Genomic DNA, 21081 nt, shown 5'->3' on the forward strand with positions numbered 1-21081 from the left:
TTTCTCATTTGATGCTTTTTTATGGTTTTGAAAACAATTTTTTTAATTTTATACCTTTTTATTGTGATTTTGTTTGCCATATTGGATCCACCATTTTTTATATCAAAAAATGACAGGCGGTGTTAAAAAATATATGTTTTTACCCAAATTTGTATTCGTGATGAGACAGAGACAGAGGAGTGGAACGATTGACTTGAAATGGCTCCTTGGACCCTTATGCATGACCAGCTTTATAACTTCATAGCGGTAATATTTAGTGCCCTATGTCGATAAGAAATTCGTACTAGTAGCTCGGTGTACTGACGGGATCGTGTGATTACATAGGCTGCGCGCATATGCGTGAAACAGAACGCAGCCATAAACATACGCTTGTCGCTGTATGTTTATGTATGTGAGGAATCACACGGACGACATTACGTCGGCGTGCGTACACCGCGGGGAGGTTGAAGTACTGTCACTTGTTTCTTAGTAAACACTGTGAATTCCATTTCGAGCTACTAGTACTAGTACTGTTTAACACCCACACCCCCCACACCCACACCCTTCCCCCCACACACAAAATTGGCCCTTTTTAAAGCCAATGATGTACAAATCCGACCGTGCAACCTCCCCGCAGTGTATATAGGGTAATGTGAATGCCGGCGGTATGTCAACATTGAAGCTTCATATCTTGGGAACTGATTGGGCAAAAGACAAAAGTAGGTAGTGTTTTGAAAACGTCTCGACAAGAGCTACAAGAATATGCAATAAGAAAGGGGGGTTCCATTAAAAAAAACATCGATCACATTGACCTGACCTTGAAAAGGTCACTCAAGGTCAAGTACATATTTTCATCATGTGGCCCCCTTCAAACCATGTAATTTTTGTTGGAAACATTTTTTCATATCTTCCATATCTTTTGAGATTTTTGCCTAGGGCATTAAAAATGAGACACCCTGTATATTATCTTGGAAAATGATAATATGTAGCCAAATGCCTTCGTGTGACACAATGTTCTTTGCTGGAAAGCACCCCTGTACATGATTACGCTGGATTTCTCGTAATAATGCGGAAGGAACAATCGTCTTACAAGGAGACAATACAACGTTCCCCTCACTGATGTGGATGAAACTTTACATACGTGTAGTACTTGACAAAAGAAGTTTATGGAACAAGCTACTCAATGCGTCTCTCAAGCGTTTTGATTTTCAATAAATTGCAAATTGATGTGTATCTTCTAGTACCTGTGCAGCGCACCAAGTTTTGAGCCGAATGCGTAGCAGACAACGCGCCAGCTTCGCAAGCGCGAGATCGCTGGTTCGAATCTCGCTATCGGGCTCTTTTTTTCTATTATTATTTAATTTGTTTCCTATTATTTAATGTTGTTTTCTATTATTAATAATATTATATTATTACTATTATTAATAATATTATATTTTTTCTATTATTAATAATGTTCCATTATGTCTCTTTATATATACAATATGTATGCTAATTTCAATATTTATTACGTGACTTTCTTCGACTCGGGAATAAAGACGGTTCTCGAAAATATTTCAACGACGAGTAGTCAGTCTATTCTTTTCTTTTTTCAAAGGGAGTGAGAGAAGGAGAGATTTATGGTCGGTTCGTATATCCTTTGTTAAAGCGAAGGGAGACGAAGCGCCAGCTACTAACGGTTAGAATTTGAAAGTAGCGTCACACCACAGTTCACAGTTATCTTTCGGAGTAGCAACACGACAGCAAAATGGAGCCAGTGTCCGGTTCGTCGAGAATGCCGAACAGTGAAGTGGACGATAACTTGCTGCATAGTGATGTAGCGACAAAAAGATTAAAAGATGCAGTAGTGTACTTTGAACAGCTTCTTCTCGAAACTGATCTTGTCGCGACGGAATCGTCTTCTTCAATTTCTGAAGAAGCAATGTTAATCGGAGAAGAATTGTACCATGCTGCTGTCGAAATTCGTGTGAAAAAAAATTACTAACGGACGAGCTCATTTTACTGAATGAGATTGACGAAGAAAATGTTTTCCACGAGGTCGATGCTGATGAGGATGATGAAGAAGACTTTATACCGGAGAAGGAAAAGAAGAAGACGGACTACATTGCTCTTGATTATAAAATCAAAGTTGTGAATATCGCAAAGCAACATTCTAAATGGAGTTTAAAGAATCTACAAAAAAAGGTTGTTCACGCTTAAAAAGCCTAAAGGACTTGAAAAGATGAAAAGAAGACATTAAACATGGAGGAACAACGATTGATAAATATGTTATAATCGATTCTTGGACCTATAATCGTTTCGTCGAGGCTCAGGAGCACTTTCAGCAAGTCACTACGAGAAATTTGCAGCAGTGGGCTTTAGCTGCTGCAAGTCAATTCTCCGATTTCGCATTCAAAGCGTCCGAACCATGGGTCATAAAATTCAAGAGAAACTACAGGATCCGTCAAAGAAAGATCACAAAGGTGGACTTGGTACGCGTCAAAATTAGCAAATAAACGCGACATATTTTATAACGTTAATCAGTTATGTTTTCCACCCAATGTACATAGCAATAAATGTATTTGCAACACGCGGCTTTCATTTATAAAATGTTCATGGTGTGCGAAGCATTTATGTTTTTCATGCTTTTATATAAATTTTCATCCGTAACACTGTACAGCCATGTCAGAATTTTATAATCAATAAACACTCGACAGTATACAAACTATATAAATAAATAAAAAGTTTACAAATGTATATGTTTATGTCTCATTATATACATACCTCCAAAATATAATAAAACATAATAAATCATTATTTACATAATAACTTATTATTTACATAATAAAAAAATATAATGTAAACTCAAAGAAACAAAAATCTGAAGAAAAAAAAATTATCACAACTCGGTCTCGAACTCAACTTGCGCGGATGGCAAAATACGAGTCTCGCGCTTAGCCACTAGACTACCGCGCTTCACACCGAATTGTAGCTATTCATGGTATTTTCCGTACCGCTGGAAACTGCTCACTTTTAGATGTAAATTTCTCCGAAACCAAGGCTCATACACCCAAACCCTCGAACATGACATTAATATTTTTACGTTCCCTTTCGAACGCACTATGACTCGTTCGAAAGTAGAGTTTACATGGGAAAGCATATCCTTGTTAGTTTTACAATACTAGTTCTTGAAATTTTGTTCTATGTAATCATTTTTAGATTATTGTACTTGAAAAGGACCAAAAACTTAGTTGAAACGTCGTATAGTTCTACAATAAAACTATTGCCAAAATACGGTCAAAAATATAAGACTTTTGTTTTATTACTATTCTGTAATTGTAAATGAAGTATGTTTCCCCATTGACGTTCTTAAAAGTCCTTGTGCCTGTGAACAAGCAGCTTTTATACGATGCGCACGATGCTTCACGACGTACTGTTCCTCATGTTTTTACGATGAATATCATCCGGACTCATGTACTAATACAGTGCCTTCTGATCAGTAAATATTGCGTGCAAAATAAATAATAAAGATTTCTGTTTTTCAATACGTATGTTATGTACTCATCAATTCTACTACACCTTTTCCATTTCAAAAGAAGAACGCGTAATTCCCGAGTCGAAGAAAGTCACGTAATAAATATTGAAATTAGCATACATATTGTATATATAAAGAGACATAATGGAACATTATTAATAATAGAAAAAATATAATATTATTAATAATAGCAATAATATAATATTAATAATAGAAAACAAAATTTAATAATAGGAAACAAATTAAATAATAATAGAAAAAATGAGCCCGACAGCGAGATTCGAACCAGCGATCTCGCGCTTGCGAAGCTGGCGCGCTGTCTGCTACTCCACGCATTCGGCTGAAAACTTCGTGCGCTGCACAGGTACTAGAAGATACATATCAATTTGCAATTTATTGAAAATCAAAACGCTTGAGAGACGCATCGAATGGCTTGTTCCGTAAACTTCTTTTGCCAAGTACTACACGTATGTAAAGTTTCATCCACATCAGTGAGGGGAACGTCGTATTGTCTCCTTGTTAGAGCTTGTTAGCCTGACCGGTAGACTTACGCGCCTCCGCATAAAAATTAACCATACAAATAAAATCCATAAAAAGTCAAATCTATACGTTACGCCGACAATAGCTTTGGACGTAACAACTGGGGACGTAACAACAGCGGGGTAGTTGCCCGGACCCTAAGTGGTCAGGCCGGCGGGGTATTTGCCTGGGTCGCCATTGGCGCTCTGTCTTGAGACATTGCACCCCCCTGCTCAGGGCTATGGGATGGGAAGGCGGGGGCTGATCTGGAGTTATCTGCCTCCGCTCTAAAGCCTCCCCCGATCATGAGGGGGAGGTCCCCGGGGGACGATGATCCGCCCCGTCCCACGGGTGGGAATGGAGGCCCGAAAGGGCCACTGGCTACTCCGGCGGCCGGGGTATACCGATGCGCGAAGAGGGGTTGCGAAAGAATGCCCTTCGACGAATGCCCTGCGTCCCGCGACCCCTCCCCTAGTACTCGGGATGGCGGATGGAGGTAGGTTTAATGAGTAAGAGTCCCACACTCCCCCGCATACTCTCCCAGGTGTGCGGGGTGCCCATGACGGGTTCCCCCTCCTAAAAAATAAAAAGAAAGGTTTTTGTGTAGTTCCTCCCCGCAAAAAACCTAACCTACTCTCAACTCTGAACTAACTCCTTTCGCATAGACAACTGCAAATTTATACAATATCGTTAAACGTTTTTTAGTAATAACAAGTATATAATCATCGATTTTTGCCAGAGAGTATTTAAATGAGTACAAATTCTTAATTTCGCGATGTACTGGCAATGTTTATCAGGTGGTCGGATAAGATTTCTTATTAATTATAGTAACTGCATGGTTACTCATTTTTTGAATCTATTTCATTACGCGCCAACTAATTTTGTCAGACTTTAAAAACGTAGCGACTTTCCTTATTACCGAAAAATGATCTAATTATACGAATACTTAATTAATATAATTCGTTACGAAAAATAACACCCCATGCCAGGATTCGAACCTGGGACCTCCTTCATTCCGTGCAGGCGTCTTACCAGTTCGACCACTTGGGGCGTGCGATATCTCTCTGGCAAAAATCGATGATTCTATACTTGTTTTTGACACACCACGCGATAGAAAGATGTTTATATGGTTCGTTGCGTACTATAATTAACTAGTACTATAATTAATAAGAAATCTTATCCGACCACCTGAAACATTGCCAGTACATCGCGAAATTAAGAATTTGTACTCGTTTTTTTAGTAATAACTTTAATAAACAATGACCATCAGGTAAAACCTTCTGAAGGTCACTCAGAGTGATGACCTTGATGACATATTAAAAAATTATTGAAATTGAGGCTAGTTTTCTATACATTGTGCTAAAGCACTACTTGTTGATTTTCTCCAAGACATTTTGTTTGCCCGCCTTTAAAATATCGTAACTCTTAATTGTAAGCCGAAAAAATTCTTCATATAAATTGTAAACCAAATTAGAGATGAGAAATATAGAAATTTATCGATAAAACTTCATACTTCGACTACACTGGCAAATTTATTGTTGAAAATGCACAACGTTTCGACCTATATTCAGGTTCTATATTCACGTGCAATGCGTACAGTTATGTAGTAGTTATATGCATTAGGTTGTAAACTTAATTCCTGCCATTTTTTCGTCTCCAAAATTGATTTGTTTCGAAGGGAAGATGAATGAACTTCAATCAAAGTAATTTCCTCCATTTTCTATTACTTTTTCCCATCTCTCCGGTCATAGGATAATTCCACGATGGTAGAACGCGGTGTCTTTTGAGGCGATCCATTCATCCACCCATTTTTGGACTTCTTCGTAACTGGAGAAGTGTGTGTCCGTAAGTGCATATTGCATCGACCAGAAGAGATGGTAATCCGACGGTGCCAAGTCTGGAGAGTACGCTGGATGCGGGAGAACTTCTCACTCAAGCTCTAGAAGTGTCTGCTTCACGCTTTTCGCAACATGCGGTCGAGCGTTATCATGCAAAGAATGATTTTGCGTCGATTGTTGGCTACAGATGGTCTTTGTTGCATCAACTCGTCACTCAATCGGCATAACTGCTGTTGGTAGTAATCAGCTGTAACGGTTTCATTTGGACGCAAGAGCTCGTAATATAGCACATCCTCCTGGTCTCACCAAATGCAGAGCAAGGTCTTATGCCCGTAAATATTCCTCTTTGGCGTTGAAATGGATGGTTGGCCGGGGTCCACCCATTTCGTCCACTTGGAATTATCAAAATAAATCCATTTTTCATCGCCAGTCATGATACGCCACAAAAAACTCTTTTTTCTTTGCCTAGCAAGCAAAGAAGTCGCGATAGATAAACGATTCAAAATGGCATTTTCTGACAACTCATGTGGTAGCCATATCCCTTCCTTATGAATTTTTCCCATGGCATGCAAGCGTTTTGAGACGGCCATTGGAGTAACACTTAACGCTTTCGACAACTCTAAAAGCGTTTGAGCTGGATTCTCATCGAGCAATTCTTGCAGCTCAACATCTTCAAATTTTTCGGCTCTCCGGGACGTTCTTTGTCTCTCACGTCAAAATCACCGTTTTAAAAGCGTTTAAACCACACTCTACATGTTCTTTCCGATGAAGTTTCATCACCATACACTTCGGATAATAAGATAACGCGATGCGTTTCTCTTAAGGTCGAAGTAGTGAAGAAGCACATGTCGGAAAAACAGCTTATCGCAGTTCATTTTCAATCGATTGGAAAATTTCTTTGACGTCGAGAAATCTAACCTGAGAGGACTGAATCACTTTCAGCAATGTCTAAACTACAAAAGACATGCGACTTCACCGTCGAAACTCGCCAGCGTTGGAGCCGGCACTCTCTAGTAGCGAGCGGCAGGAATTAAGTTTACTACCTAATACTTGTAAAATAGTATTGATATCTATTAATAGTATTGACATCTATTAACTATTTAGTAAATCTGTTTATTTCCGAAGTTTAAGATAATCAATTATAACATATATTATACTTAATAAACATAACATAAACATAATATCTTTTTGTTAGATATAAGAAACATAACATCTTAGAGAATATAATTTGTAATTCTTTAATTTTTAGAGTAACTAATATTGGCTTGTAATAAAAGTTCGTAGTGTTGTTTAATTTTTTTATGAGAGAGAGAGAGAGATGAGAATCTCTCTCTTTCTCTCTTCTAATAATTCTGAAGAAGTTCGGATCATAAAGCTATCGCAAAAATTGCAAATGGTAATAAAGTAAAACGGCGCATGTAGTTGAATAAATAGTTATACACATATTACAATAATTTTATCTTACAAGAAGATGGCTTGGGATGCGAACTCTACTTTCGAACGAGTCATAGTGCGTTCGAAAGCGGAAGTAAAATGTATAAACCGTGTTAGAGGTTTTGGGTGTATGGGCCTTAGTTTCAGAGAACATTGCATCTAAATGTGAGCATTTTCTAGCTGTACGGGAAGCTGTACCATGGATAGCCACAATTCGGCATGAACCTCGATGAGCCTAGTGACGAAGCGCGCGACTCGCATTTTGCCATCCGCGCAAGCTGGTCTATTTTTTTATTTATTATAAAATTTTGACATGGCGGTACAATGTTGCGGATGATAATTTATATAAAAGCATTCAAAACATAAATGATTCGCACACCATGAACATTTTATAAATGCAAGCCGCGTGTTGCAGATAAAGAAATAGACAAAATACAAAATCATTATGTCTCATTGTACTACAATGAGATATAAACATACATTTGTATACTTTTTATTTATTTATATATTTTGTATAAATAACTCCAAAATACATATAATAAAACCGGGATAAACTTCCGAAAAGCCCATACCTCCGATTGTTCTGCAATTTTGTATACTATTGTATTTTGACGCGCTGATTACGAATATGACAATGAAAATTGGTGCGAAGGTCATCTTCAAGGTCAAAATGAAGGAAAACTTTTTTGTATATTTCTTTCATTATCTTCGTAAATATTCATTTTAGTGGAAAAAGTTTCAAATAAAAGTTGTTCTTCTCTTAAAAACAAAACTTTTATGTTGTATACACAATTACTGTAAAAGCAGTTCTTCACGAGAAAAACGCTTCTATGGCAGTTGCAGACTATTTTCGCGAATTTATGAATTGAGTTAGATTGTATGGTAATTATGCATTTTAGGGGAGTCAGCTCCGATGACCTTGACATATATTATACAATTGACCCTTCTGAGTGACCTTCGAAAGGTTTTTTTATACATAGAGGGCGGTGTGGGATGGTATTGACATCGTTTTCAGCCCGCTTCGCGGGAGGGCGGGGGGGGGGCAGGGACTTCGCCCCCCCGCCGGAGCCAGTGTAACAAATTTTACACAGATTTTGATCACTTGGTACACGGCACGGATCCCGACGGGGGAAGGGGCAAAGCCCCTCCTTCCCCGCCCTCCCGCGAAACGGGCTGAAAACCGAGCGTATATGTCCGGGGCTCCAATTTCAGAAAATATAACCGGTAATTATACACATTGGATACCGCAAAAATAGTTTTCCGTCATTTTGACCCTGAAGATGACCTTGTCGCCAATTTTCATTATCATATTCGTAATTAGCGCGTCAAAATACAATAGTATACAACATTTCAGGGAAATCTGAAATATGGGCTTTTCGGAAGTATATCCTTGCGTTTTTCTCGTGAAGGACTGCTTTTACAGTAATTGTGTATACAACATAAAAGTTTCGTTTTGAAGAGAAAACAACTTTTAATTGAAACTTTTTCTACTAAAATGAATATTTACGAAGATAATGAAAGAAATATACAAAAAAATTTTCCTTCATTTTGACCTTGAAGATGACCTTCGCGCCAATTTTCATTGTCATATTCGTAATCAGCGCGTCAAAATACAATAGTATACAAAATTGCAGAACAATCGGAGGTATGGGCTTTTCGGAAGTACAGGATGGGGAAAACTTATTGGTCAAGCTTTCGCCAGTCGATTCTACTCGTCGAAATCGCCAACATTGCATCATAAACATGGTGCCGCAAAATTAACTTTCAAGGTCATTTTCAATGTCAAATTTGTTTATTGGCTTAGTCGATTCTACTTGTCGAGCTGAACAAAAGTCTCAAAGGGACCATATGCCGGAAATCAATATTTCATAGAGAAATCTTCGTTTGAAGTTTTTTTGCCTGAAATTTCGAAAAAATCGATTTTTATGAAGTCAGAAAATAAATCTGATGCTTATAAAGTTCTTAAAATCATGTTCTGAATATCCTGATCATGATTAGCGAAAATCACCTCCCAAAAATGACCCTGAAAAATTCGTTTTCAAGGTCCAAAATCTGCTTAATCTACTCTTAGCGCTACCCAGGAACAACGACGTGGACGTGGTATATTTCTGTTCCCTTCGGGGTGACTTGATTACAGTGAGTTCCCCTAGCCTCTCACCTCGGGGTGACTTGATTACAGTGAGTTCCCCTTGCCTCTCACTTTATCGTCGTCGACGCTACCTACGAACAAACAGAACTGACCCATCGGCCCCAATAGCTCTGAGCAGTTGTGCTTGTCTGCCAGCTTCAATGTGACCACCACCGTTATCAATGCAAGCTTGGAGTCTCTCCACCAAATTATCTCGCACTCTACGGAGCACAGCTCGATTTCGTGCTAAAGTAGCAACCGCCTCCTCAATGCGATCTCGTAAATCCTGAGCTGTCCTTAAAGCCCTGCTTGACCCATAAATAATGGCTTTCAGAGCTCCCCAGAAATAAAAGTCCAGAGGGTTCAGGTCAAGTGAACGGGCGGGCCATAAGTGTGGCGCAGGATTACGACCGATCCATCGAGTTCCAAAAACTCGTTGTAAAAAAGCGCGGACTTGCCTGCCGAAATGCGGTGGAGCACCGTCATGCATAAAAAAATTCGATTACGGGCATTCCTCGGAACCATACGTCGCAGTCGATTCAGGAGAGTATGACGTAGAAATCGCAAATACTCAACGCTTGACAATCGGTTTGAGAGAAACACAGGAGCAATATAATCATTCTCGAATATCCCTGCCCCAACATTGACTGAAAAACGGCCCTGCTGAACTCTTTGGGCCATTGCGTGTGGATTGCGTCTGCGCCAGATGCGAACATTTTGCCGGTTCAAAATGGAAGTGCTGGAAAAACTGGATTCATCAGTGAACACTATATTTTTCAGAAAGTGCCGATATCTTCGGATCTTGCGAAGCATCCACCGAAAAAAACGAAGACGAGCTGTGCGATCACCAGGTCGTAACTCATGCACTACCTGCACTTTTTAGGGTCGTAGGCCTTCCTCACGGAGAATGCGCAAGACTGTTTTATGATCAACCCCTACTCGCGCGCCTCGTGATCCCATGACAGGATAAGTTCGAGCTAGAGCAATCACACGTTCCTCAATTCTCCAAGACACACGAGGACGACCTGCCCTATGGTGGCCAGCACCTGCAAAATTCATTTGCTCCTGATCATGTAATCGTTCATCGAGTCGTTGAAATTCTCGACGATCAGGCACGGACCCTGGACGTAATGGTCTGCCATTAGCTTGGCGTCGCAACCAACTAGCATAAAGAGCTCGTGCTCAGTGTAATTACCATGAGCACGATCAATTGCTCGAAGCATTAGACGTTGGTCACGCCCATCCCGAAGCGCCCGATCACGACCATCACGGCCACCACGTCGAGGCATGCTACAGCAACGTTATTCTTAGAAAAAATTTGGTAAAAAATTAAAACAATTTTTTTTTATTTTACACTGAAAATTGATTCAAGATCAGCGGCGGTCTTCTAATAATCACGAAAAAGGTCTGGATATGGATGGAAGGCTTCTTAAGCACAAGTAACGAATGTCTTATGGAGCGATATATTATTCCTCTCCGAGGCAAATGACCGTTGCTTTAAGGAACCAACAGCCGTTGAAATGTTACTGGGTACCAAGATACCCCGAAGGGAACAAAAATCTACCACGCCCACTTCGTTGTTCCTGGGTAGTGTTAAGAGTAGATTAAGCAGATTTTACATTCATCACAATTAATTTTACGAAATTTTTTGGCTTCTAAATACTTCAAACGAAGATTTCTCTATGAAATATTGATTTTCGGCACATGGTCCCTTTGAGACTTTTGTTCAGCTCGACGAGTAGAATCGACTAAGCCAATAAAAAAATTTGACATTGAAAATGACCTTGAAAGTTAATTTTGCGGCACCATGTTTATGATGCAATGTTGGCGATCTCGACGAGTAGAATCGACTGGCGAAAGCTTGACCAATAATTTTTCCCCACTCTGTACAGCCTAAAACCGTAATAAATCATTATTTACATAATAACGTATTATGTAAAGAATAAAAAAAGTTAATTATAGGGAAAGAATTAGAATCCAAAAAAAAATTATCACCACTCGGTCTCGAACCCAGCTTGCGCGGATGGCAAAATGCGAGTCGCGCGCTTAGCTACTAGGCTATCGCGCTTCATGCCGAATCGTAGCTATCAATGGTACTTCCCATACAGCTAGAAATGCTCACATTTATATGCAATTTTCTCCGAAACTAAGGCCCATACACCAAAAACCTCTAAACAGTTTATACATTTTACCTCCCCTTTCGAACGCACTATGACTCGTTCGAAAGTAGAGTTCGCATCTCGAGCAGTGATGTCAGGCCGTGGGATTTTCTCCCTCGCGACAGCGTCGTGCGCATGCGTAAGCTGACGTCACAGTTCGCGCCAAATGTTTCCACTGACGTAATAAGTAGGTCTCCCGCGCTTTAAGTGAGTGATTATTAATGGTAATGGAAATGGATTATCAAGAACCGTCAACATCAAGTGGCATCGAGGAAAAGAAGAGAAAATAAAAAATGAAAGTATTTCAGTACTCTTGGTTAAGTATAGATATTTTATAAAGATTGGTTAGCACCACACGAAAATAATGAAAAAGCTCTCTGCACGGCTTGCAATAAAGTCCTTTTATGCGGGAAATCAGATTTGATAAGACATTCAAAAACGAAAATACATATAGAAAACATGAGTAAGAACCGCGTTACACCATCTGCTTTATTATCTAACCTCAAATGTAATATTAAAGATGAGGACCATGTTAAGAAAGTTAAAACAGCCGAGATAAAATTAGCTGCTTTTTACGCGGAACATAATATAGCTTTTCAAACTGTAAATCACATGGTCCCTTTATTGAAAGAAATTTGTTCTGATCCACAGGTAGTTCACGATCTGAAATTATCAAGGCAAAAATGTTCACAAATAATTAAAAATGTTTTAGGAAAACGCGAAACTGATATACTTATTCAAAATTTGAAAAGTCAAAAATTTTCCATTTTACTTGATGAAAGTACAACTATCTCAAATGATAAAGTACTTTGTATTTTAGTAAAATACATATCGTTAGAAACTAAAAAATCGATTACTCAATTATTAGAATTAATTGCATTAAATGCAACGGACTGTTCCGCGGACAAATTATATTCTGAATTTAAAAAATGTTTAACTAGTAAAGGTATACCGTTATCAAATATTGTAGGAATAGCTAGTGATAACGCTTCTGTAATGGTAGGAATTCAAGATTCTTTTGTAACTAGATTAAAAAAAGAGGTACCGGCCCTCATTGTATTAAAATATATATGCCATTCCGCAGCTCTTATCGCGAGTAAAACTTGTGCAAAATTGCCGGATTCTTGTGAACATGTTTTACATGCAGTTGCGACGTATTTTTCCATCAGTGCCAAAAGATCAGCTATCCTGTGCGATTTTCAAACTTTTTTTGGAGTAGAATCACGTAAAATTTAAAAATTATCAGGTACAAGATGACTCGTCTTACAGAAGTGCGTTACTAGACTTCTCGATAACTGAGAAGTCTTGAAACATTACTTCCACCTGGAAAATATAGAAAATAAAAATAACTCGGCAATAACAATTTTTAATATTTTAAATGATAATAAAATTAAAGCTTATATGTTATTTTTAAAATATTCTTTACATTTCTTTAATGAATTTAATGCATTATTTCAAGGTAGAAAAGTTTTAATTTATAAATTAAGTGAAAGTAGTGAGCATTTCATAAAGCAGATTGGCTGTAATTTTTTGCTTCCTGCGGCGTTAAAAAATCTTTCTTTAGAAATTATTAACCCGCAATATTTTTTAGATGTAAATTTAATATATACTGGTCCTGAATGCGAATCTTTTTTACAATTAGAATCTTCGAAAATTGTATTAGAAATAAAATCTACATGTTTATCTTTTTACACAACCGCGTTAGAAGAAATGTTACAACGATTGCCTTACAATGATAAAATTTTACGACAATGTAAATTTTTAGATTCAAGTGTAGCGTTGCGCGAAGAAAGTCGACTTAATTTTCCAGATTTAAAAGATATAGCAAAACATTTCCAAATTTCCGATATTACGGCTTTAGCTCATGAATGAAGAGTATTACTCATTCTATTTGATGACGCGGATAAACTTCTTTTGGCTAATTTAGATATTGATGACATGTGGAAGAATATTTTTCAAAAAAAGAATTTCAATGATGAACGGGCTTTTTCAAATTTAGAAAATTTAGTATATACAATTTTGTCACTTCCACATTCCAATGCCGAAGTAGAGAGAATATTTTCCATTGTTACAGATGTGAAAAATAAAAAGAGGAACCGGATTGATATCGCCAGTTTAGACGCAGTTTGTAAAGTACGTTCAAGTTTCCAAGCTAAGAATATAGATTGTTGCACTTTCAAAGTAGATTCAGCACATTTAGATCTTCATAATTCTAAAAATTTATTTTCCTCTAAAAATAGTTCAGATAAAGATACTTAGAAAACGTTACTTTTTACATATGCTTTTTTTAACTTTTCCTTCTTGTATTAATACAATTTAATTTCATTTTTTCAACATTCTATTAATATTTTTATAAATATAAATGTAACTTTCCAAATGTAATTTCTAAAAATCTTTTTTTACTCCCGCGACACATGTGTTTTGCTTTTAATATTTTAAAGCATGGACTCTTCCTCCTCTTTTTATTCCAGTGTTAACTAATAATCGTTTTTAATATGTATTTCATTTTTATTACATATTTTTGAGTCACACTTCTTTTTATTAGTATTATTTTTTTATTTAATGTTTTCATTACTTTTCTAGTTTTAAGTGTGACAAGTGATATTAATGTGCAATGATTAATAAGCCATGTGCAATACATTTTTTTAATTCTTCTTTTATTTTCTATATTTCTTTCTTTTATTTTTTTTTTCTGTGATCCAGCATAGGTACATGTATAATTTTAAGTACAATTTTATTTAATAATTTATTTATTTATTTATTTGTATTTTTTTCTGCAATTTGTTTTGTTATTCTCATTATATTTTATTTATAGAAACCTGTGTTATATGTATTTTTTATTAATCACTAATTTACTTTGTTTTAGGAACCATGTTGAGACAACACATTTACTTGCAAGAATATATAAGACTATAGTTTATTAAAAATATTAATGTTTTTTTAATGTAGTTATTTAGATATTATTGTATTATATTTAGATATTCATGTTAGATATAAGGAGAATATTTTATTAATATTTAAGTATTAATATATAAGTATTATAATTATTATATAAGTGCTATTAGTATTATTATTATTACATAAGTGTTATTATTATATACATATTTTTGTATATTGTTTGTATTAAGTGTTTTTTTTCAAATACTGGTAAGGTTTTCTGCAGTTTCCCTTACCCTCGCAACGAATGTTGGTATTTGTTTAATGTTTATGTAAATCGGCAGCCGATTCGTCTGCGAACATCGAACGTCTGCAGCAGACGTAAAAAATAAATTAATTAATTTCGTTATTTTATATATTGGGTCGTCCGGAAAGTTCGTGCCGATTTTTAATAGATGGCGTTGGAACATGTCTGAATATATCAATGCTATTGAAAACATACGAGTTATATACATATGCTTAAAGGTGACATTTCAACGCATCTTTAGGAAAAAAGTTGTTTGAGATAAATTGATTCGTGTCAGTTTTGTACTCTTTTGAAGATGGAAGAAAACAAAGAACATTTTAGACACTTGATGCTTTTCTATTACCGGAAAGGCAAAAATGCCTCACAAGCAACAAATTCGATATGTTCTGTTTACGGAGAAGGCGCTTTAGCTGAAAGAACCGTACGTAAGTGGTTCGCTAAGTTTAGAGCTGGTGATTTTAACCTTAAAGACCAAGAACGCTCAGGCAGACCCTCTACTACTGATGATGACCAAATCAAGACACTGATCGAGAATAACCCGCGCTACACGACACGTGAATTAGCAGAGATACTGAAAATATCTAAAACCACTGTCCACGATCATGTAGTGAAGCTTGGTTACGTAAGTCGCTATGATGTATGGGTTCCGCATAATTTGGCCGAAAAAATTTAATGGATCGCATTTCCATATGCGACTCGCTGTACAAGCGCAACGAAAACGTACCATTTTTGAAGCAATTAGTGACGGATGACGAAAAATGGATCATTTACAACAATGTAGAACGAAAAAGATCCTGGGGTAAGCGAAATGAACCAGCATTAACCACTCCGAAAGCCGGCCTTCATCCAAAAAAAGTCATGCTCTGTGTCTGGTGGGATTGGAAAGGAATCCTACATTATGAGCTCCTACCACACAATCAAACGATAAATGCAGATAAGTACTGCTCGCAACTGGACGAATTAAAGGCAGCGATTCAGGAAAAACGTCCAGAATTAGCTAATAGGAAGGGCGTCGTGTTCCATCAGGACAATGCCAGACCTCATGTTTCTTTGACTACCCGACAAAAATTGTTGGAGTTTGGCTGGGATGTGCTACCTCACCCACCGTATTCACCAGACATTGCACCTTCAAACTTTCACTTATTTAGGTCTGTGCAAAATTCTCTTAGCGGCAAGAACTTCAACTCTTTGATCGACATAAAAAACCACCTTGAGGAGTTTTTCGCCGAGAAACCTAAGAAGTTCTGGGAGAATGGAATCTTCCAGTTGCGTGAAAGATGGACAAAAGCTGTGAAACAAAACGGTGCATACATAAGTCAATAAATATTTATTGACATAAAAAAATGTTGCCTTTGAATTTTCCTTCAAAATCGGCACGAACTTTCCGGACGACCCAATACTATGGTTTTTCCTTTAATAATTTCCTTTAATAAAAACTTTGTCTTCTCTCCTGTAACTTTCTTCACATTTTTTTTATCACCCGGGACTAACGACACCTCATAGTTTGCCGAAGTATGTACATCACTGAATGTGACGTCAGCTTACGCGTGCGCACGAACGCTGTCGCGAGGGGAAAAATCCCACGGCCTGACATCACTGATCTCGAGACCCTCCTCCTTGTTAGAATTTCATTATAAAAGTACTACAAACTTTTGTGATAATAATTAAATACTTTAAAATAAGTACTAAATTAATAACTAATCGATGTTGTAAGTCGCTATCTATAACTACTTATTTAATTAGATACTAGCATAAATCCATGTCGGACCATCATCATCTCATACGTCTGTATAATATTTAAAAGAAATACATTCAGAGTTTAAAGATTTTGACCTTGAGCGGTATCATTCACCGCAGCGAGAAGCGCCTCGTAATTATATAAAGGTAAAGCTAATCCCGGGAACAGATCAGTCATTATGTTCTGAAAGTAAAGATATAGATTTAAATAATATGTGTATTTAAATTCTCTGATCAGCTTAAAATAAAAGCGTATTTAAGTTTTAATTTTGAATTGGTTGAATTATTTGATACTAAAAATTCTGATCAGGAAAGGAAAGGATAGCATATTATACTGACATCAAATAGTGGTTTGCTATTTTGTTTTGAACAAATAGTAGTTTTAAAATAGTTGTAATAGTAGTTTGTGGTTGATACTGCGTATATTATTACAGAGCCGGTAGTCTTATTCTCACGTGTTTGTGCACTACGACACTGACGTCGATCCGGTGAATACACACGGAGGCTGATGAAAGCGGCGCGCGCAAGGAGATTGAGAAAATTTGTGAAGCACAAAAGTCAGAACTAGAGGCAGTAATTAGCATTCTACCGAACTTTATAATCTATATATATATATATATATACATATATATATATATATATTTTGGTTATCTCAATTCCGAATACACGTTGAACGCGCCCGCTCTCGCTGAGATATACCGGTCGAATAAATTTCCACTTGTTTGCTCGCCAGTCTCGACTTCTGTGTCCTCCTGGAAATCTCTCGAAGACTTCAAAATCTTCCCGAGAGAAAACCTTTCGCTCTCCTATCCATTCCGCGGGCTACGCTTAACTGTCTCTAAACTTTGACTCGCGGTTTTAAATATGGCGTGCATGTGCATCGGCGCAATCCGTATAGCAAAGTTCAACTTTTACTTGATTTTAATAAATTACGACGGTTGTCTGTAACGGCTTCCTCTATTATTGTTTTCTCGCTTTCCGTCTCGCGTGTTGTCTACCTTCTTCAGTTGTTGTCTCTGTACCCGTATGTACGCGTATGTATATGTGTGTATATGTGTATCACGATACGTTGGGTCGCGTCTTTCTAATTTCTGGGTCTGCGGCGATGCAATCGCCACAATATATATATATATATATATATATATATATATATATATATACAGGGTGGCCCCTTTTAATTTATACAGTCGATTTTTTAAAACACTAAAAGAGATACGAAAAAATGTTTCAGACAAACATGTCACGATTTCGAGGGGGACATAAGATGATACCATTGGTTTGACCTTGAATAGTCGTTTGAAGGTCACGCGAAGATCACCTTCAATTTCTTAAATTGAAACCCCAACTTTTTATTGCAGATTCTTATTCTCCATCGAAAAGTAAGTAACTTTTGTCTGAAACATTTTTCCGAAAAATGTCATCTTATGTCCTTAAAATGTCCTCAAAACTCATCTTGAAGATCATTTTAAGGACATAAGATGACATTTTTCGGAAAAATGTTTCAGACAAAAGTTGCATGTTTTCTCGCGTAGAATCCGAATCCGTAATAAAAAATACCATGTCTCATTAAAAAAAATTTCAAACCGGAAGTTAGAATTTCGATAAACAATGACCCGTCTAGTTGTATCCACATTCTCTGTCGTGTATGGAGATCAACGTTCGAACAGTGTATTGTCGAATACCGATTTACGTAATCACGTTTGACATTGTCGATATTCGACAATACACTGTTCGAACATTGATCTCCATACACGACAGAGAATGTGGATACAACTAGACGGGTCATTGTTTATCGAAATTCTAACTTCCGGTTTGAAATTTTTTTTAATGAGACATGGTATTTTTTATTACGGATTCGGATTCTACGCGAGAAAACATGCAACTTTTGTCTGAAACATTTTTCCGAAAAATGTTATCTTATGTCCTTAAATTGATCTTCAAGATGAGTTTTGAGGACATTTTAAGGACATAAGATGACATTTTTTGGAAAAATGTTTCAGACAAAAGTTACTTACTTTTCGATGGAGAATAAGAATCTGCAATAAAAAGTTGGGGTTTCAATTTAAGAAATTGAAGGTGATCTTCGCGTGACCTTCAAACGACTATTCAAAGTCAAACCAATGGTATCATCTTATGTCCCCCTCGAAATCGTGACATGTTTGTCTGAAACAGTTTTTCGTATCTCTTTTAGTGTTTTAAAAAATCGACTGTATAAATTAAAATGGACCACCCTTATATATATATATATATAAGCCAAATACCACTCCTGACTCATCAACGTGCAGCCCGAACCACTGCACCTATCGACTTGAAATTTTAAGGGTATATTCCTATTATCACGTAGGTGCTCACTAAGGGTGGGTTTTCCGAAATTCCTCCCCTAACGGGTGAGAAGGGGTAAAATGTGTTTTTATTTAATTCTACACATAATATCGCGGGCGAAGCCCGCGTGACGGGGGATGCTAGTACATACATATTGTTTATCCTGAATTAGTGGTATACAGGATGTCCCATTGTATTTTTTATTTTTGAGTTAAATTTCTCGATATCACGGAGTTTTCAGAAAAAAATGTTTCACACGGAGAGGTCGCGGTTGACTCTTCAACGATTTTGATCAACTTTCACATGGTAAATCTACATCGAAAATAAGTAGTGTTGTATTCGAGCGTTTCATCGAATGCGCCTTGTAAACAAAGTTTGTTACACTTGAAATTAGGAGCTGTCGGTTATAAAACATAAAAAGATAATGCCGAATGACACAGTCGGTGAGCGCTACGGTTAGTAGTATTCAGGATCAAAACCTGTCATTGCCAAGTTTTTTTATTTTCTTATTTTTATTTTTTTCATTATCTTATATGTAATATGTATTATTTACTAGACATAAATATTTGGTATATATTTAGGTACGCATATATATTTCAATGATTTGCTGTGTAAACTGATAGTGGAATAAATGAAATAGTTTTACAGAGAAATAATATAATCTTGGAGAGGTCAGACAGATTCGGCACATTTCAATAGCATTTTTATTGATGATGATAGAAATTGCAACTCAACTATTGAAATTATTCCCCCTCATTGCACTCCGTATTGCCAGCCGTGCGATGTATACTTTTTCCGACAAATGAAGACCTTTATTCAAAAGTTACAAAATTCTGTATAAGTCTTGCAAAGTAAGCGACAATTATGTACAGGGTGTCCCATGGGAAGTTGCTGAAACTAATCAGCTGTCATTTTTAAACGTATGCAGTTATTGAAAAAACAAAAATTGCGTTGGAAAGAGGAAAGTCTGCAGGTTTTAATGGGTATAAATAAAATTTAGCAAAATGTTTGTATATCAGTTTATTTTATTAATGAAAAATATGCTAATAATCAAGTAAGCTAATGATAAATATTTTCAAAGTGTGCACCATCTGAATTTGTACAAAAATCAATTCTTTTACGAAAACTTGTGAAAACTTTTTCTAACATGTCGTCTTTAATGTTGCTGACGACCTTTTTAATAGCTACTACTAAATCTGACACTGTTTCTGCATTTCCGGCATAACAATGGTCCTTAATGTATCCCCAAAGAAAGAAGTCACATGGATTTAAATCCGGCGAGTACGGTGGCCATTCTAGCCCCCCCTGGGCAAATTTGGGGTATCCCAGACCGATGACTCGATTGCCATAAACTTTATCGATTGTTTCGAAGACCTCCTGGGTTCGATGTGGTGTCGCTTCATCCTGCATGAAATGAAATCCTCTGACCAGGCCTCTTTTTTTTGCATGAGGGAAGAATTGAGTTTCGAGAAGCTGCTTGTAATTTTCACCAGTGACTGTTGATTCGAAGAATTGCAGATAAATTCCTTTTACCGAGATCGCAGCCCATGCTGTTATTTTTTGTGGATGTAAAGGTTTAGCCAGGGAAACGTTGGGATTTTCCGACCCCCAAAATCTATAATTTTGTTTATTATCATAACCATTTAGCCAAAAATGTGCTTCGTCCGTGTAAATTATCAATTTTGCATCAAGTTCTCCATCTTCAAACATTCCATTTATCGTCTTGCAGAATTCCACACGTTTCGTCATAGCACGTTTGGTTAGCAATTGATGCGATGTTATTTTTTATAGGGATGCATTTTCAGGAAATGTTTTAAAATCCTTTGTAACGTTATTTTGGATATTTCAAGAGCTTGGGCAGCTTTCCGAATGGAAGAATTTGGATTCTCTTCAAAATACTTCTTAATATCTTCAATGTTTTCTTCTGCAGCTACAGACACAGAAGGACCTGGCAGATCATGTCTACGGTCTTGGATAGTTCCATACTGCATAAAATTATCGATAATTCTGATAAAAATAACACAAAACATTATTTTAATGCAGATTTATTGCCAAAAAATGGAGTGACGTAACGCATACTTTTAAAGAAATAATAAATTCTAACCTTTTCAGCGTGTTTTCGCTCTTAACTTTATGTGTTCCGTATTTAGTACGAAACCCCCTGTAAGCATTGCTATAAACTTTTCCTCTGGAAAAGAAGCACTCGACAAGATAAATCTTTTCTTCCGTCGTCAGATTACTCATTTTGACGCGCACGGACTTGCATC

At 36.9% G+C, this 21081-nt stretch overlaps 1 pseudogene; it reads left to right on the forward strand.

Moving 5' to 3' along the window:
* The first annotated feature begins 12030 nt into the window (after positions 1 to 12030).
* Positions 12031 to 12828, forward strand: LOC113562639 (annotated as a pseudogene).
* The last annotated feature ends 8253 nt before the right edge of the window (positions 12829 to 21081 follow it).

The sequence above is a fragment of the Ooceraea biroi genome, chromosome 9 (assembly GCF_003672135.1).
Source record: "Ooceraea biroi isolate clonal line C1 chromosome 9, Obir_v5.4, whole genome shotgun sequence".
NCBI classification, from domain to species: domain Eukaryota; kingdom Metazoa; phylum Arthropoda; class Insecta; order Hymenoptera; family Formicidae; genus Ooceraea; species Ooceraea biroi.